The following is a 20,472-nucleotide window of genomic DNA, read 5'->3' on the forward strand; positions in this document are numbered from 1 at the left end:
CGTATCAGCCTCAATTGTGACAGAGACGTTCGTATTCTTTTACCAGATAGAGTCCGAAGACGTGCTTAGGGGTGCAGTTCGATGACTCCTGATGCAGAATCTTTGACTGTGTTGTCCGAGCCACAACTCACCTCAGCTTGCACAGCACTATCATGGGGCCGAGCCAAGACCGTATAGAGGACGACTGATGACAATGAACCCAAGGCGTCGGACTTTTGCGGATGTCGCAGCACTAGTGTGGGATTTGGCATTGTCATACAGAAAGAAGGGGTGCTACGTGTGTAGACAAATTCTTCGAATTCGAAACAAGATTACAGCACACTCTTTCTCATGCACCAATATTGTTACGTCACACAAAAAATTCGGAGCCCTCTAACGGCAGAGGGCTGCAAATATATAGACATGACGAATAAAGATGTACAATATTATAAAGGCTCGTTTTATAAAGCGTTAAGAGCTTTCATGTAAGAAATTCGTAGTGTACATTTCAGCGCGCCCTCATATTCCCAGATACCTAGAGAGATGTCTGCAAGATATTTGAAACCTAAACATAATTCTAATTACTTTCTACTGTGTAATGGATAATTTGGCCTAAGCTGGAAGTTAGTCCAGAATGTTATACTGTAAGACATCGGTGAGTAAAATAAGCAAAATTTATTACGTTATAGACTTCTGTATGCACTAAGTTGACTGTAATTCTTATGGAACCATTAGGGACCATTCAAACTTATTTGATGAAATTTGAGCGTTATCTGAAGCAGCAAAGGTTGCTTATGCTATTTCAGCCCTACCTTTATCACACCTTTCTGTGGCGTTACCACGGAGGGTGTGATACCCACATATGCATGAATATAATGGCGACACTCACTCTAATATGCCTCAGTTCGGCAACATTCCTGGTGACAGACGCCCACATTTGTTGAGAGATTCCCGGGTTCGATTCCCGGCGGGGTCAGGGATTTTATCTGTCTCGTGATGACTGGGTGTTGTGTGATGCCCTTAGGTTAGTTAGGTTTAAGTAGTTCTAAGTTCTAGGGGACTGATGGCCATAGATGTTAAGTCCCATAGTGCTCAGAGCCATTTGAACCATTTGAACCATTTGTTGAGAGATTTAAAAATGTGGCTTTGCAGCGAAAACCTGCGAAGTAAGCCTAGGCCTTTTCAGCCCAGGCATAAAACCACTGGACAACATTCTAACGCCTTTTGTGCCACCCCGTGACACTTTATAGTTTCGATTCTAAGCGGCGGTGTGTCTGACTACCCATAAGAAAGCCGCGTGATTTCAACGCTGGGTGTCGCCATTTCTGACCTCCATCGCAGAAGCGTCAAAATACGGAGTGAAATGCTGGTGAGAGAGGAAATGACCATCTTCCCTTTGTGTGACACGTGGTGCTGTCAGGAAGAATTGTGGTGAAATTTGGTTCCAGTATGACATCCGTTACCCACATTTCGCGACACATGAACTCTTGAACTGTAGTCTTTTTTTCTTTTCGCGTGTCTCGACACTTTCCACTTATGTCGTGTAGTCGAGCCCGAGTATGACGTCAAATGGCACCATACTGTTACAACACTACGGAGGGAGGATGTAGGCATCTTACAGCCACATATTACACTTATATGTCGCAGTGGGTCTCAGTTATGAGGCTACGAACGAGCGATTCATTAATAATGTTGGGCAGAGTGGGTTACGCCAGCCTACATTTTGAAAAACTTTTGCAAATAGTTTCGCAAAAGCAGATGTTCTGTGACCAATACAGATTCTGAAAATTACTTTTATATTGTCCTATCATGTCAGGATTTTCCAGCAAATAAAATCTCCTTCTTTAAGGATTTAAATACTCGAAACACAAATACAAAAACAAAATATCGGTTTTTGTGCAACAAAACTCTCAGTTTCACAAGCTGCATCGTGGTCGCCAATAAAACAGTGATGCGAATATAGAATAAATTTCCTTTACTGTACCTCTACGGTCAGAAATATTTTGTCATCGGACTACCGGTTTCGGTCTATAATGACCATCTTAAGATCTGTTTTATAAAAACGTGTCCTAATGTACTGGAGCTATAGTGGCATCGTCAACTGTTAAACACCAACTAAGACTCCAGTACATTAGGGCATGCTTTTTTTAAAAACAGATCTGAAGATAGTTCATTATAGACTGAAACCAGCAGCCTGATGACAAATCATTTCTGACCATAGACGTAAAGTAAAGGAAATACAAACTCCTGGTTCATTGTAATACGCACGTGATGATGAAATGTAACAATATTACTGGAGATTTTAAAGATTTTTCCAAAAATTGTTGATCTAAATTGTGACTGCCTAACGGTAACTTTCATCCCTTCTCACGCCACTTTGTAATTATACAACCTGGACCATAAATAGCAACTAGTATACACAGAGGACAGGGGGTGGAGGCGACGGGAAGTATGCGTCTGTTGCCGATGTTCTTCGCACGAGGGATCGGAAAGGCGACAAGTGTTTCTGCTTAGGAGATTATCACCTGCGTGGTTAACAAAATGGGCTCTGTGCACTATGCGACTTAACTTCTGAGGTCATCAGTCGCCTAGACCTTAGAACTAATTAAACCTAACTGACCTAAGGACATCACACACATCCATGCCCGAGGCAGGATTCGAACCTGCGAGCGTAGCGGTCGCTCGGTTCCAGACTGTAGTGCCCAGAAACGCACGGCCACTCCGGCCGGCGCGTGGTTAACAGATATGCGTCATGTAAAGAGGAGAGTTTTCAGAAACTGTGGGCTTCAAATGGTGGTAAATGACGAAGAAGATCAAAAGTACCTCTATGTGGAAAATACAGTATTACATCCTTATATCTGATATTGTCGGTTTGATATGAAGGGCATATTTCACTATATGATACGAGCTCTTTTAATTTTCAGATATATTTTGTTCAGCAAGAAACGTCTGGTAATTTTGATGGGAGAGTGCACTGTTATTCTCAGGCTGATACATCAACCAGATGAGGTTAGAAGTCGTGGGTGCCTGCATATAGGCAAGGCATTCTTCAGAGCAGGATTAAATCTTAAGAGGGGATTTCAGAGTTAGTCTCTCTCTCTCTCTCTCTCTCTTTCTCTCTCTCTCTCACACACACACACACACACACACACACACACACACACACACACACACACAGTGGGGTTAGTCGGGTGGGTGGAGGGGGGGGGGAGAGCCTAAAATGGAGAACAAATGTCTGTCGGCCCGCGTGAGTATGACGCACGATGCCACTCGCAGCAGTTAGTTGTGGATTTCAGAGTTAGTCTCTCTCTCTCTCTCTCTCTCTCTCTCTCACACACACACACACACACACACACACACACATACACACACACACACACACACACACACACACACACACACACACACACACACACACACAATGGGGTTAGTCGGGTGGGTGGAGGGAGGGGGGGGGGGGGGAGAGAGCCTAAAATGGAGAACAAATGTCTGTCGGCCCGCGTGAGTATGACGCACGATGCCACTCGCAGCAGTTAGTTGTGGCTCACGGAACTTGCCGACGTCTGCGCTGGAGGGAAGGGAATAGTGGTGGGAACCGTTGTATTACTCGGCGAGCTTGCCCTGTGATAAGGTCCTGTGCTCGATCGTGATAAAGCGAGAGAGCACAATAACTGACAGTTAGGTTCTCGTAACCTCGTCCGGAAGAGCGAATGCTGTTTGACGGGTGTTATTACTCTCGGACTTCAGGTGTTCCAACGTGCCCCATTCTGTTTCGGCCAGGCACTATCACTGCTTAGCGCTTCTGTCTACGCCGAGCACTACCAGATGATAAACCGGATTTCGTTTCTTTTAAAAATCATCATTCATTAAGCAAGCTTTGTACTCGTCTTTGAAATGTGTAATCTCAAATAGTTTTTTTCCTATTTTAGAACTCACACTGTTTGCTTATGTAATGTGTTGTTGACCGTTGAATAGGCGGTAGGTTGTATTGGGGTGCTACTTTCCTGCAGGCAAGTTTTCTTTAGGGCGCGGAAACACCTGAGATCATAAGCGCCCTTGTCATAACATTAGAAGACGAATACGAAAAAAAGTTGAAAGCGACTAGACGTTATGCCCTATCGACGGGCCGTGCGGGGTAGCCGTGCGGTCTCAGGCGTCTTGTCACGGTCCGCGCGGCTCCCTCGTCGGAGGTTCGAGTCCTCTCTCAGGAATGGGCGTGGGTCTTGTCCTTAGTGTTATATTACTTTAAGTTAGATTTATTAGTGCGTAAGCTTAGGGACAGATGACCTCAGCAATTTGGTTCCATAAGACTTTACCACAAATTTCGAAAAAGATCCCAATCGACGTTAAGAAACAGAGATAAGAACACGGACTTCCTCTTGGAGAAAGGTCCACGAAATGTGCCGCAAAGATAACGGAGGTCCCGAACGAAAGATTAAATGTCCTTCGCCATATTTCTGCAACGGATAGAAAGTAAAGTACGGTCGACAACACGGTTGTCGTTCCCTATTTCGGCCGATAACTGAGACAGTAAAGGTTCACTAGAACGCAAGCGATTAAAAAAGGACATTCGGTCAGGAAATGACGAACCGTCGAAGGTTGGCCACAATGTGGCGAATCACCACTTAACAAATGGCGATGGATAAAAAGACAGTGCGCAGTTCGAAACGAAGCTAAAAGCTCGTCGCGGCGAGAGAACCGAGAGGAGGTCAGCCAAGCCGCTGGGAGAGGACCCATTCGCCGGAGCTTGTTCCCATGAAGGGGCCGACAGACGTCAACACGGAGGTCATACGAAGGAATGGTAGGGCCAGCGGGCCGAGGCAGGAGGATTAAATATTTGGCAGCAGCGACAGGAGCCTCATTTGAGTAAATTCCACGAAACGCTATATTCATAAGGTGAACCTGAGCAAAAATGTGTTGATTTTGTGGCCGTTTTATTACTAATAATAGCCTTTAGGTCACTCAATAGTTCGGAAATCATGTCAGATCAGATAACAGCCAACACTCGCCATATTTTTTTCTATATTGAAATTTGTTTAATGTTTGAAGGGGCTAGCGATCAACATCTATTTTTCAGTCACAAATCTTTAAAAGGGTCCAGCGTCCACTTTATCTTTCCTATATTGAAATTTGTTTAACATTTGAAGGAACTAGTGCCCGGCATCTATTTGCTGATTTTTCTGCATTAATTTTCTTTTAATCACCAGTTATTTAACGGGGCTAGTGTCAGCTTAATCTTTGCATATTGAAATTTGTTTAACATTTGAATGGTTATTGCACGACATCTATCAGCCGCTTTTGTATTGACTGACTAGTTATTTGAAGGGGCTAGTGTCAGCTTAATCTTTCTATATTGAAATTTGTTTAACATTTGAATGGTTATTGCACGACATCTATCAGCCGCTTTTGTATTGACTGACTAGTGCCCGGCATCTATTTGCTGATTTTTCTGCATTATCTTTTTTTTAATCACCAGTTATTTAAAGGGGCTAGTGTCAGCTTAATTTTTCTATATTGAAATTTGTTTAACATTTGAATGGTTATTGCACGACATCTATTAGCCGCTTTTGTATTGACTGTTTTAGTCACTAACCATTGAAAGGGACCAGCGCCTGCTTTGTCTTTCGGTATTGAAATTTGTTTAAGATTTGCAGGGGCAAGTGCTCGGCATAGGTTTCCTGACATTTCTGCACTAATATATTAAAGAGGCTAGTGCCTGCTTATTCTTCCTGTAATGAATTTCTTTAACCTTTGAAGAGGCTAGCGCCCGGCATCTATTTGCTGATTTTTCTGCATAAATTGTTCTTTTTTTTTTAGTTACTAATCATTGGTTGGGAGCTAGTGATCGCTTTATCTTTACTACATGTAAAAATTGGTTGGGAGTTAGTGATCGCTTTATCTTTTCTACATCGAAAATTATGACGAGAACCCGGCATCTGTATAAACTTCCTTAACATCTTGCTGGGAGTAGTGTCCGTTTACCTTTACATATCCAAATAATTTCTACATTTTGAGAGGCTACTTCATGACCTATATTGATTAATCTCCGGTTCTTGATGTCAATGTGAAGAAAGGCTAATAGTTCTAACTTGTCTTAAGTAATCTTGGCCGGCCGGTGTGGCCAAGCGGTCCTAGGTGCTTCAGTCTGGAACCGCGCGGCCGCTACGGTCGCAAGTTCGAATCATGCCTCGGGCATGGATGTGTGTGATGTCCTTAGGTTAGTTAGGTTTAAGTAGTTCTAAGTCATAGGGGACTGATAACCTCAGATGTTAACTCCCAAAGTGATCAGAGCCATTTGAACCAAGTAATCTTTACTGTTGCCGTGTGTGTCAGTTATAATGGCAAGCGTTGTCTGTTAATTGCTGAAGTTTTATATTAGATGGGTAGATCACATAACTAATGAGGAAGTATTGAATCGGATTGGGTAGAAGATAAGAGTTTGTGGCACAACTTGACCAGAAGAAGGGATCGGTTGGTAGGACATGTTCTGAGGCATCAAGGGATCACCAATTTAGTATTGGAGGGCAGCGTGGAGGGTAAAAATCGTAGAGGGAGACCAAGAGATGAATGAATACACTAAGCAGATTCAGAAGGATGTAGGTTGTAGGAGGTACTGGGAGATGAAGAAGCTTGCACAGGATAGAGTAGCATGGAGCGCTGCATCAAACCAGTCTCAGGACTGAAGACCACAACAACAATCAGATATATGAATGGGCTGTAGGTCTTTATAGGCTTCGATACTGTTTCTATAGTAAGCCTGAAAGTGGTATATATCCCAATCAGCTTGGAACATTTTTGATATTTTTGATAAGCCTGAGAGGAAATACTTTTACGTATGTCGTGAAATCGTGAAAATTATGAGCCTTAAATCAGTATCTCTTCCACATGTCTACCGCTATAGCAGTTACAAAAGAATGAGTTCACGTATTTCAGTTTCATTTCATTTCATTTTATTTTATTTTTCAAGTGCACTAATATTGATTCCAGAAATTCAGCGCATAGGCACCATGTTCTACACTCGTCAGTTATGTCGCTCCTCCGTCGTCACCATGTGTCTTGTATCGTGTAATGGCCTGTTTCACCTTTAATGATCTAAGCAGTCACACACAACGGTGCAATTCCGGGAAGTTTGTAAACAGCTTCAATGCCGCCCCTTCCACAGCTTTTGCTCTTTCTGAGACTTGTTCACTGTGACGGTGGCGTGGTCGTCGTACACAAATACATACAAAGCTCTGGAAAAAAAAAATAAAGCGAGTGCATGCTTAGAAACGTCGGCATACCTATGCGCACTTCGCTGATGTCTTTCACGTTGCCAACTCCTCAGATTTTGCGCTTGCAGCGTCTTGTTCAGGGCAGCGGCATCATCTTCGTACTCAAATGCATTCAAGTCTCTGAAAGAAAACCGAAGTACATGAGCAAGAGTTTTTTCGTCGGAAGTGCTTAGACACCACCGCATACCTTCATGTCGCACGCAAACAGTGCTCAGACACCACTGCATACCTTCATGTCGCACGCAAACAGATTAAACGCCGCCACTTCCTAAGCTTTTTCCGCTTCCACAGACTTTTACATTACGGCGTCGGCGTCGTCTTCGTCTTCGTCACCGTACTGAAATAAATGCAGGACTCTGAAAAAGAAATGGAGTTCTACTGCGAATCGTGGGAGGTCGTACGTACTCAGATACCACGGCATACCTTCATATGGCTCGCAAACATCATCGACGCCGACACTTCCTCAGCTTTTGCGCTTACAGCGACTTGTGAACCACGACGGCGTCGTCGCTTCTGCCGCATCTGTCTATTCGCAGCGACCTGTCTCTCTAGTTCTGCCCAAACTCCCCAGCGTCTTTCCTTATATAGGAGTACAACAATGCTTGGCGTGGTTTCCGAGGAAATGTGCTCTGACGTCATTTCTTCACCCATTGTCCATTACAATTCCCAATACACATATCGGGACTACACAACCATTCGTGAAACGTGAAACGGGGAAATGTAGACTGGTTCATCTAGTGATTCTGTGTTTGGATATCTAGACCGAAAATTTGGCGATGTTAATCCCCAGATGGTTTTTACGTGATCTGCAGACGCTATCCTGTACACTTCGTCTTTAACCACCTTGTACTTGTAATATTAGTGAGAAAGGTGGAGCAGTTCTTAGGCAGCAGAATGCTATTTGGATGACACTAGGTTCATCTTTCCAGATAGTCGTCTGTATTTTCTTATTCGTTGTTTCTGTGGATTAGTATTCGCCTCTTTTGACTTTGTTGGCAGACGTTAAATTTTCTCTTTTAATTCTGACAATAACTTATGAATCAGGACTTCCGGTACAAGAAGTCATCATCATTCTGCCAACAGCCTTTTCAAAGAGGGCGGTGACGGTGAATGAGTTTCAGATAACCGTATTGTGCTTGGAGTGGAAATTTTTCCCTGAAAGGGGTTTGCATCATTTAAGTAGCAGCCAATGGTGAGACTGCCAAACGGAGAACTTAGTTCGATGCTAGTTACTGGAAAACTGTTAACGCGGGTTTTAAGGCAACTCCGGGGCTACGTGGCGTCCCTGCGGTACTCATCTCCAGAGACTGCTTAAGCAAACAATGAAACTGGGTTCGGTTACCAAAGTGGTATCTAACGATGCAGCTATAGTCTTCATAGACTTCACTTTATGAAGATGTTAGTTCCAGCATCGGTTTGTAGGCCTACGTCCTTAAACTCGCGAGTAACAGTGAACGGGAAGGAAATGGCGTATGGCCTTCCTAATACCTTTAAAGAGAAGCTATACGAAATTCACTGCCTGACAAAAGTAAGGCACCTGGAAGATACTGCCGGATATCAATCTAACATCGTATGCGTGCACACTTTCGGCATGTACGTAAATGATTGGAGTTGCAGTTCTCTGTGACAGGTGTAAGAGGCACCAGAGTCCATTAGTATTCTTCATGCTTAGTGCCTTACGAGGCCTGGTAGGGTATGTAAGTGGTGCGAACAGCGTCATATGTTGAGTGATTAGTTCTGTAGATGCTATAAACTGGTGTGAAATAGTGTTGCCAACATCACTGCCTCCATTGTGGGTCTCCACTTGACCATCTGTTAGAGCTGTGTAGTACCTTGATTTGTGAGGTATTCGGCTGTGACAATGGCCCGATGTTGGACTGCTTGGAAAAGTGAGACCAGGCATACTTCTTCGTCAAGTTTCCGGCCGACCATGTATGACAACTATAAGGGAGGATCACCGTATTTTGACCCACCACATCTGTGCCAGCCATCCTAGAACGAGTAATAGGCTCCTAGCAACACTCTGGGTAGTCCCACACTATTGGCCAGAAAGTAGACAGCAGTCAGGCTAGAGAACTATCGCCCACGCGCATCCTACCGTTATCACCTCAACACAATCACATGCGTTTGGAATGGTGCTGTGACCGGAAAGAATGAAACGATGATGTGTGGCGTCCCTTTGTGTGTAGCGATGCCCCTGGTGACCCATCACCAAGTATGGCAGCAACCAGTGGTGATGTTCCATTCTTTCAGTGCTTCGGAGGGGCACAGTGGTGTTACCCAACTTCTATTACATATTCCGAAAGCCACCATATAGCACGTGTCTAGTGTACTTCATATGACTACTAGTCATTTCATTTCGAGCTATACTCTCAAACAGAATGTGGCAAATACGATGCCTATATGCTTTCTCTTATTTCGTCTTCGTGGTCCTTATGGGAAATGTGCTTTGGTGGTGGTAGAATAGTTACACTGTCAGCTGCAAAAAGCGTCTCCTCTAAATTTCTTCAACAGTGTTTCGCGAAAAGGAAGTAGCCGTCCCTACAGGGATTCCCATGTGAATCTACGAAGCACTCCATAACACTCGCGTGTTGATCGAACCTACCGGTATCAAGTCTGGCAGCATGCCTCCGAACTGCGTCGCTGTCTTCCTTTAATCCGTCATGATGGAAGGCCCAAACATATGAGCGGTAGTCAACAGTGGATCCCACAGATGTTCTATATACGCTGTTCTTTTATACATGGGTTACACTTTCTAGAAACTCACCCATAAACTGAAGTCGATATTCACCTTCCCTATTAGCGTCCTCACTTGTTGAATCCATTTCATATCGGTTTGCGACATTACGTATCGACAGTGACGTGACTGTGTCCAGCAGCACACTACTAATACAGTGATCGGATATTACTAGATTGTTTTTCCCACTCATCTGCTTTAATTTACATTTTTATACGTGTAGAGTAAGCTGTCCTTCGTCGCACCAATGAGATATTTCATGCTATCCTGTGTCTTCAACAGTCACTCAACGAAGACACTTCAGCTAAAGTACTCGTATAGTGTCATCAGCGAACAGCCACACACTATGCTGTTTGTTGTAGCTGACCCGCATTACTATTTTCCTATTCATTATTATACCTACTCCTCCATTACCCCTATTTGATTTATAACCCCGTATTCACCTGACTAGAAGTGTTGTTCCTCCTGCCACTGAACGTCCCTAATTCCCACAATATCTGACTTTAACCTATCCATTTCTCTTTTTAAACTTTCTAACCTACCTGCCCGACTAAGGGATCTGACATTCCACGCTCCGATCCGTAGAAAGCCAGTTTTCTTTCTCCTGATAACTACATCCTCCTGGAATGTCCCCGCCCGGAGATCCGAATGGGGGACTATTTTACCTACAGAATATTTTACCCAAGAGGACGCCATCATCATTTGATCATACAGTAAAGCGGCATGCCCTCGGGAAAAGGTACGGCTATAGTTTCCCCTTGCTTTCAGCCGTCCGCAGTACCAGCACAGCAAGGCCGTTTTGCTTAGTGTTACAAGACCAGACCGTTCAATCATCCAGACTGTTGCCCCTGCAACTACTGAAAAGGCTCCTTCCCCTCTTTAGGAACCACACCTTCGTCTAGGCTCTCAACAGATACCCCTCCGTTGTCGTTGCACGTACGGTACGGCTATCTGCATCGCTGAGGCACGCAAGCCTCCCTACCAACGGCTAGGTCCAAGGTTCATGGGTGGGGGTGGGGGTGGGGGGGAGGCAATTAATGTTAGTGAAATGAATATTCTTTGTATGAAGTTTTAGTTCATTGTAATTCTCGTCTTATATGAATGTTAAGTTTTCAGCTCAGCTACAAAAGAGCGCAGCCATTAGAGCAGTTTATTAGTAAATGGCGATAATTAAGTCCTTTAATACTAAGAAATATTTTCAAATGTTAATGCCTATAGTGAAGGTACAAATTTACATACATAATACATGCATTATTTATCTGGAGTAAAACACAGCCTGAACCAGAATCGATAAGTGACTGACTGTTGTTAGCAGCGATCTTAGTGAAATATTGCAGCGGCAGTATTAAACTGATTTTCTATAGAGTTATAAATGTTGTTGGTCATAATTGCGATAATAATTGTGTATTGGTTGCCGAGGACCCACTCTGAGGTCATATATTCCACGTAGACTGTGTATACATTGAACTTCTATGAATGCTAACAGCATCTTCCATACAAATTCTTATCTGCTGAGGTATGAAGCCTGAATAATTCGTAACAACTTTAATGAAATATCGTGTGATCAAAAAGTCAGTATAAATCTGAAAACTGAATAAATCAAGGAATAATGTAGATAGAGAGGTACAAATTGACACACATGGTTGGAATGAAATGGGGTTTTATTAGAACCAAAAAAATACAAACGTTCTAAAACTGTCCGACAGATGGCTCTTCATCTGGTCAGAAGAGCAATAATTAGGATAACAAATTAAGACAAAGTAAAGATGATGTTCTTTACAGGAAATGCTCAATTTGTCCACCATCATTCCTCTACAATAGCTCTTGTCAAGGAATAATGTTGTGAACAGCACTGTAAAGCATGTGCGGAGTTATGGTGAGACATTGGCGTCGTATGTTGTTTTTCAGCATCCCTAGAGATGTCGGTCGATCACGATATACATGCGACTTCAGGTAACCCCAAAGCCAATAATCGTACGGACCCAGGTCTGGAAACCTATGAGGCCAAGCATTACGAAAGTGGCGGCTGAGCACACGATCATCACCAAACGACGCGCGCAAGAGATCTTTCACGCGTCTAGCAATATGGGGTGTTTTTTTATGGTTCTAATAATACCCCATATCATTCCAAGCATGTGTGTCAATTTTTACCTCTCTGTCTACATTATTCCGTGGTTTATTAAGCTTTCAAATTTATACAGACTTTTTGATCACCCTGTATTTTGATAGGAAGCTACATTACTGTTGTGTACGTGTGGTATTGTGTGACAAAATTGTTCATTTTGCTTAAAGAAGTGTTGCCACCTCGAATAACACTAGCGTTACAACTAGCAAAGAGTCTTTTAAACAATAGAACTGAAATTACTAAAAATCATCACTCTCGTTTAGTTCAGATTACTTATCATACATTTACCTTGTTTGCTGGTTATATACACAATTGGCCATTAAAAATGCTACACCAAGAAGAAATGCAGATGATAAACGGGTATTCAGTGGACAAATATATTATACTAGACCTGACATGTGATTACATTTTCACGCAATTTTGGTGCATAGATCCTGAGAAATCAGTATCCAGAACAACCACCTCTGGCAGTAATAACGGCCTTGATACGCCTGGGCATTGAGTCAAACAGACCTTGGATGGCGTATTCAGGTACAGCTGCCCATGCAGCTTCAACACAATACCACAGTTCATCAATAGTAGAGACTGGCGTATTGTGACGAACCAGCTGCTCGGCCACCATTGACCAGACGTTTTCAGTTGGTGAGAGGTCTGGAGAACGTGCTGGCCAGGGCAGCAGTCGAACATTTTCTGTATCCAGAAAGGCCCGTACAGGACGTGAAACATGCGGTCGTACATTATGCTGCTGAAATGTAGGGTTTCACAGGGGTCGAATGAGGGGTAGAGCCACGGGTCGTAACACATCTGAAATGTAACGTCCACTGTTGAAAGAGCCGCCAGTGCGAACAAGAGCTGACCGACAGGTGTAACCAATGACTCCCCATACCATCACACCGTGTGATACGCCAATATGACGATGACGAATACACACTTCCAATGTGCGTTCACCGCGATGTCGACAAACACGGATGCGACCATCATGATGCTGTAAACAGAACCAGGATTCATCGGAAAAAATTACGTTTAGCCATTCGTGCACCCAGGTTCGTCGTTGAGTACACCATCGCAGGAGCTCCTGTCTGTGACGCAGCGTCAAGGGTAACTGCAGCCATGGTCTCCGAGCTGATAGTCCATGCTGCTGAAAATGTCGTCGAACTGTTCGTGCAAATGGTTGTTGTGTTGCAAACGTCCCCCCTCTGTTGACTGAGGGATGGAGACGTGGCTGCACGATCCGTTACAGCCATGCGGATAAGATGCCCGTCATCTCGACTGCTACTGATACGAGGCCGTTGGGATTCTGCACGGCGTTCCGTATTAGCCTCCTGAATCCACCGATTCCATTTTCTGCAGTCAGTCATTGGATCTCGACCAATGCGAGCAGCAATGTCGCAATACGATAAACAGCAATCGCGATAGGCTACAATCCGACTTTTATCAAAGTCGGGAACGTCATGGTACGCATTTCTCCTCCTTACACGAGGCATCACAACAACGTTTCATCAGGCAACGCCGGTCAACTGCAGTTTGTGTATTAGAAATCGGTTGGAAACTTTCCTCATGTCAGCACGTTGTAGGCGTCGCTTCCGGCGCCAACCTTGTGTGAATGCTCTGAAAAACTAATCATTTGGATACCAGAGAATCTTGTTGCTGTTGGTTATATTTCGAGTCTGTAGCACGTCATCTTCGTGGTGTAGCAATTTTAATGGCCAATGGTGTATGATTACTTTTGTGAATGAACTTAGTGCACTTACACTGCTTCCCAGACAACATTGCTACGCGTTCCCAGATTTCTTTAACAAAATAGCTATCATTAGACGAGAAAAGAAGTGATTAAATAAAATCACATGTTACATTAATAATAGGTAACTAGTTTTATTGTTATCGTGCTGAAATTGTGCAACACAACTCACGCAATTACACCACACGCCTTGACCCTTTTCACATCCATCTAGTCTAGTAACAACAATAAGCACGAACAACACTAACACATTCTGGTGTCCACTCTATTTGTCACAGTGCTTCATTTACATTCCTGCTAGCGGTGTGTACGTGTACGAAGTTAATTTCACACCCGGTTCTGTCTTCCGTGTGCTTCACTTTCTTGTTAGTTAGTGAAGTTGAGTGATTTTCTTGTCTGTTCGGTATTGTTTTTGTATTGAGGCGTTCATTACCATGAACTGCCCTTGAGCAGAGGAGTTCCGTCAGAAACATAGAGAGTGCCTATTTTGTCCATATACGAGAAGAGCTGTGGAACAATCTAGGAGAATCAGCTGTCTCCATCACTAAAGGTAACGTCTTATGACACTGTTGGCTGAAAGACGCTAGTAAGAAAGATTTTCTTTGCTCACGCAAAACGGTGCCTTACACTGTCTCTTCACTGCCAATGTCTGTGATTCATGTGTGTAGAATTCTGGTAAAGTGATTCTGTTGTTCATAAAGCCAAGGAAAATGTCGAGCTTAGCGTCCCAGTTCGTATGAGACACTGTGGAGAGGTCTACAGTTTAACCCACGCCACTGGTGCCAAGTCGGGTGATGGGAAACGGTACGAGACCACTCCTTGTCGCCTTGCCTATCAAATGCTGGTGGAAAGAAATTTCACCACCAGTGTCTGAACCAACAAAATTTGAACCGACTGCCTGCTAGTCGAACGCCACTGCAAAAGCGAGCATCAATAGCCTCGACTGAAGAGGAAGTGGTGTCGCCACTACTCGCTCTGCGTGACTCGCACCTTGGTGGTATCAAGGCAAGTGCCGGCGTATCAATGCTAAAATAGCAATATCAGACGACATCCCACTACAGGATTTTCTCCCCGCTTTCACTCGATGTGATTTTCAAGACTGTCATTATATCGTGAATCCAGAACTGTCAGATACCCACCTGGCTCAAATTCTAGGTTAAATTATCAGAATTAGTCAGAATGATTAGGATTTTACGTCCTGTTGCCGACGAGTTACTTAGAGAGTGAGCAACATCTAGGAGTGGTAAAGAGGGGGGTGGGATGGAAACCAGTCGTGATTTGGACAATTGAACCATCCCGCGAATAGGGTGGTCTTATCGACCTATCAGTTTAATAAGTCACGGCTGCAAAATACTAACGCGAATTCTTTACACACGAATTGAAAAACTAGTAGAAGCCAACATCGGGGAAGATCAGTTTGGATTCCGTAGAAATATTGGAACACGTGAGGCAATACTGCCCCTACGACTTATCTTAGAAGCTAGATAAGGGAAGGCAAATCTACATTTATAGCATTTGTAGACTTAGAGAAAGCCTTTTACAATGTTGACTGGAATACTCTCTTTCTAATTATGAAGGTGGCAGGGGTAACATACAGGGAGCGAAAGGCTATTTACAATATGTATAGAAACCAAATGGTAGTTATAAGAGTTGAGGGGCATGAAAGGGAAGCATTGGTTGGGAAGGGAGTGAGGCAGGTTTGTAGCCTCTACCCGATGTTATTCAATCTGTATATTGAGCAAGCAATGAAGGAAACAAAAAAAATCAGAGTAGGTATTATAATCCATAGAGAAGAAATAAAAACATTGAGGTTCGCGGGTGACATTGTAATGCTGTCAGAGACAGCTAAGGACTTGGAACAGCAGTTGAACGGAATGGACAGTGTCTTGAAACGAGGATATAAGATGAACATCAACAACAGCAAAACGAGGATAATGGAATGTAGTGGAATTAAGTCGGGTGATGCTGAGGGTTTTATATTAGGAAATGAGACACTTACAGTAGTAAAGGAGTTTTGCTATTTGGGGAGCAAAATAACTGATGATGGTCAAAGTAGAGAGGATATAAAATGTAGACTGGCAATGGAAAGTAAAGCGTTTCTGAAGAAGAGAAGTTTGTTAACATCGAGTATAGATTTAAGTGTCAGGAAGTCGTTTCTGAAAGTATTTGTGTGGAGTGTAGCCATGTATAGAAGTGAAACATGGACGATAAATAGTTTAGACATGAAGAGAATAGAAGCTTTTGAAAAGCAGTGCTACAGAAAAAGGCTGAAGATTAGATGGGTAGATTACATAACTAATGAGGAGGTATTGAATAGGATTGGGGAGAAGAGGAGTTTGTGGCACAACTTGACTAGAAGAAGGGATCGATTGGTAGGACATGTTCTGAGGCATCAAGGGATCACCAATATAGTATTGGAGGGCAGCGTGGAGGGTAAAACTCGTAAAGGGAGACAAAGAGATGAATACACAAAGCAGATTCAAAAGCATGTAGGTTGCAGTGGGTACTGGGAGATGAAGAAGCTTGCACAGGATAGAGCAGCATGGAGAGCTGCATCAAACCAGTCTCAGGACTGAAGACAACAACAACTACAACATCTAGTGGTGTCACATGCGCTTTTCTCCAGTCGTTTGCGACTTTGTGCTGGGGGACAGATTCACGATAAATGCAAGATAGGTAAGGAGCCAATGCCGTAGAGTGCTCTTCGTGAAATGTAACTGCGATTCCACCGGGACCAGGCGATTTATTTACTTTCAAAACTTTCAGTCTTTTCTCTACACCATTTCTCACATGCTCGTTACACCTCACATCGCATATCAGCTTTACGCTCTGATATTTAAACGACGTGACTGTGTCAGTTACGACACTAATAATACTCTATCGGAACATTACAGGTTTGTTCCGTATTGACTTACATGTTTCCACACTTAGGGCGCGCTGCCATTAATTACACCAAGTGGAAATTTCGCCTAAGTCGTCTTATATCATCCTACAGTCTCTCAACTTCGACACCTTACCGTACACCATGACATCGTCAACAAACAACCGTAGATTGCTGCCCACTATGCCCGCCCAAACATTTATGTATACAGAGAACAACAATGGTGCTATCACACTTCTCTGGGGCACTCCCGATGATGCCCTGTCTCCAATGAACACTCGCCAGCGAGTCTTCCAGCCACTCACATGTCTGTGAACCCTTTCCATATGCTCGTACCTTCGTTGACAGCCTGCAGTGAGGCACCGTGTCAAATGCTTTTCGGAAATTTAGAAATATTGAATCTACCTGTTGCCCTTCAGCCATAGTTCCCAGTATTAAATGTGAGAAAAGGGTAAGCATTCTTCTGTAGCACCACATTTCGAAAGCTTCTATTCTCTTCTTGTCCAAACTATTTATCGTCCATGTTTCACTTCCATACATGGCTACACTCCATACAAATACATTCAGAAATTACTTCCCCACACTTAAATCAATACCCGATGTTAACAAATTTCTCTTCTTCAGAAACGCTTTCCTTGCCATTGCCAGTCTACATTCAATTGTGCCCCAATTTTTGCATTTCTTCCAACAACAGCGCAGTTCATTTCTCTTCTCATGGATTCTTGTCATACCACTCCTCTTCCATTTGCATCACTTTCTTGTTCTTTCTCTTCTTCTTCTTCTTCTTCTTCTGCTACTACCACTACCACTGCTACTACTGCTGCTATTACTACTACTGCTAGTTCTCCTCCTCTTTCACCTTATCTCTTTTCATTTTCTCTTATTCTTCCTCATTCTTCTTCGTGTCTCAAAAATGCGCCCACAAGGAATCGGTTTCTGGGACACAGGTCTCAGCTGTCGTATTCTAGATTCGCTACTGGCAGCCACCCACAGTGGAAGCGCTGTCTTCATGTCCCCTACCCTGACGGTGCTGCCATCGTAAGTGGGCTGTGCAGCTAGTCTACTTGTCACTATTTACCGTCTGGTATATGAAATGCACTACAGAACTCGTGGAGAGAAACTACCCTTGTCAATGTTCCATTTATCTTAAAGTATCATCAAACGTTCAAAAAAGGTATGATTGTTCTTGTTTTTCTCTTCTTTTTTTTTTTTTTTTTTTTTTTTTTTTACTGTGTGGTGCAAAGGTTCCACTTCTTTGACAACAATTTTTGAAAACAGCTTCAGCACTCACTCTATCTATAATCTGAATAAAAGATTTTACTGTTTTTAATTTTGGAATTAAGACATTGTAAGGTACTGCACTTTATTTACAGTCCTGGAAATACCGCACTCGTGTGCCATTATTTGACAATCAATGTACTTAATAAACATTATTTAGCTTATAAACATGGCGCTATCAATATTCATGACTGCATACATGCTTCAGAATCCATGGATGAAATAGCTTTAACACTACCGATTATCCACTCTAGAATTTACCTCATCTTACAGGTGTAAATGTGGATTTTGGATCACGTAAACAATAGTAAGGAACCAAGCCTGAACCGGGGGAATGAACCCAATGTTAAGAAAGACTAATAAAAATATTCAATGGCAAATGCCTTATTTCTGGGTTTAATAGAACTCCAGCAGAAACATATGAATTTTAACAATATACATCTAGATTTACATTTGCATGAGTGTTCTGCATTCCGCAGTTAAGCGCCCGGGAGAAACACTCACTGAAATCTTTCTGTATTAGCCCTGATTGCTCCTATTTTATTATGATAATCATTTCTCCCTTTGTAGGTGTTCGCCAATCGAATATTTTCACACGCTGAGGAGAACGGTAGTGACTGAAATTTCATGAGAAGATCCTATCGTGACGGAAAACGTGTTTGTTTTAATTATTGCCACACCAATTCGCGTCTCGTGGCCGTGGTACTCTCTCCCTGGTTTCGCTATACTACAAAACAAGGTTATCTTCTTCGAATTTTTCTATGTCCTTTGCCGATCCTGTCTGATGCGGATCCCATACTGCACAGCAGGACTCCAGACCAACCAATTCGCGTCTCATGGCCGTGGTACTGTCTCCCCCGTTTCGCTATACTACAAAACGAGGTTACCTTCTTTGAACTTTTCTATGTCCTTTGTCGATCCTGTCTGATGCGGATCCCATACTGCACAGCAGGACTCCAGAAGAAGGCGGAAGAGGCTGGTATAAGTAGTATCTTTAGTAGACTTTCCGCATTTCCTAAGTGTTCTTCTGATAAATTGCAGTCTTTGGTTTGCTTTTTCCGCAATATTATCTGCGTGATTGTTGCAATTTAAGTCATTTGTAACTGTCTTCTCCTATGACTGCGGAAACATTCTGTTGGCACCCACCTACATACGGAGAAATGATCATCACGATAAAATAAGGGAAATCAGGGCTTGCACGGAAAAATTTAAGTGCTCGTTCTTCCCGCGTACCATTCGAGAGTGGAACGGTAGGGAGACAGCATGAAGGTGGTTCATTGAACAGCGGAGTAATCACGTAAATGTAGATGTAATCCCTAAGTTGATTAATTGAATTTATAGCTTTTATAGTTGTGTGATTTACTGTGTAACCTAAAATTAGAAAATTCGTTTTAGTACTCATGTAGATGACTTCACACTGTTTGCAGCAGATTAATTGCAGTTGATTTTGATCATATAACGAATGTACAAGATGATAAATGACAGCATCTGCAAACAATATAAGAAGGATGCTCAGATTGTTTCCTATGTCGTTTATGTAGATCAGGAACAGCGGAGGGACCATAATACCACCTTGGGAAAACTACGAGCCGTGACCTTTCTGACAGGAACTCACGAATCCAGTCGTACAATTGAGGCGATACTCCATAGGCAAGCAGTTTGGTTATATGTCTCTTGTGAGGAACGTTGTCAACAGCCATCTGGAAATTTTAAAGTATGGAATCAATATGAAATCCTCTGTCAATAGCACTCATTACTTCGTGAGAATAAAGGGCTAGTTGTGTTTCACAAGAACGATATTTTCTGAATCCTTGCTGACTACCTGTCAATAAGTCGTTTACATTTAATTGTCTTAAAAGTGGTGAATTTGATAAGTTCATTTCTTTTCCAATCTAGTGGTCAGTGAGGTGCCACAACCTTTATGGGAATACTGGCTGTTGTTTTCATGCAGGATAGTAGTCCCAAAAATATCTGAAACCACTGATGAAGAATAGTACACTTATTCAGAGCGCACTTTATCTCATTGCTGTTAAGTGCTGGGTATACATAATTATTGAGTATGTAAGACGTCCATAATTAAAGTATTTGTTGCTAGCGCACTCGAGCTGATGTAATTTCGATGTATTGCTCACGCGCTGTCTGCGATATGTAAGCTACAAGAGAATCTGAGACCAAAGAGCAGTATTGACTGCCGTAAGAACTGTGTGTTAGTAGGAGTAAGTTGCTAGCGAGCAGTCGTGTCTGGTGTATCGTGTTGGCTGGGCCGGTCGTGTGCAGCAATGGCGGAGCCTGAGCGTTGTAGGATAAGGTAAAAGCAGCCTCGCGCATATGTAGCAATGTTACATCAAGTCCCATGTAAATGTTTTAAAAAAATCTGTTAATAATAATCTTTCTCATAAAAAGTAACTTTTGACATTCATCTCAATTTAAAGAATTCACTAATTTCTCCAATCCTTGGCCATC

General features: G+C 42.9%; 1 long non-coding RNA gene across 1 annotated transcript; it reads right to left on the reverse strand.

The window, feature by feature from the left end:
• Positions 1 to 6,968: 6,968 nt before the first annotated feature.
• Positions 6,969 to 7,725, reverse strand: LOC126267282 (uncharacterized). The gene is made up of 3 exons (XR_007548977.1): positions 7,674 to 7,725; positions 7,480 to 7,606; positions 6,969 to 7,370 (listed from the first exon to the last, which is right to left on the reverse strand). It is a non-coding gene; the product is annotated as an uncharacterized LOC126267282 (long non-coding RNA).
• Positions 7,726 to 20,472: the final 12,747 nt, after the last annotated feature.

This window comes from Schistocerca gregaria, chromosome 4 (assembly GCF_023897955.1).
Source record: "Schistocerca gregaria isolate iqSchGreg1 chromosome 4, iqSchGreg1.2, whole genome shotgun sequence".
Classification (NCBI taxonomy): domain Eukaryota; kingdom Metazoa; phylum Arthropoda; class Insecta; order Orthoptera; family Acrididae; genus Schistocerca; species Schistocerca gregaria.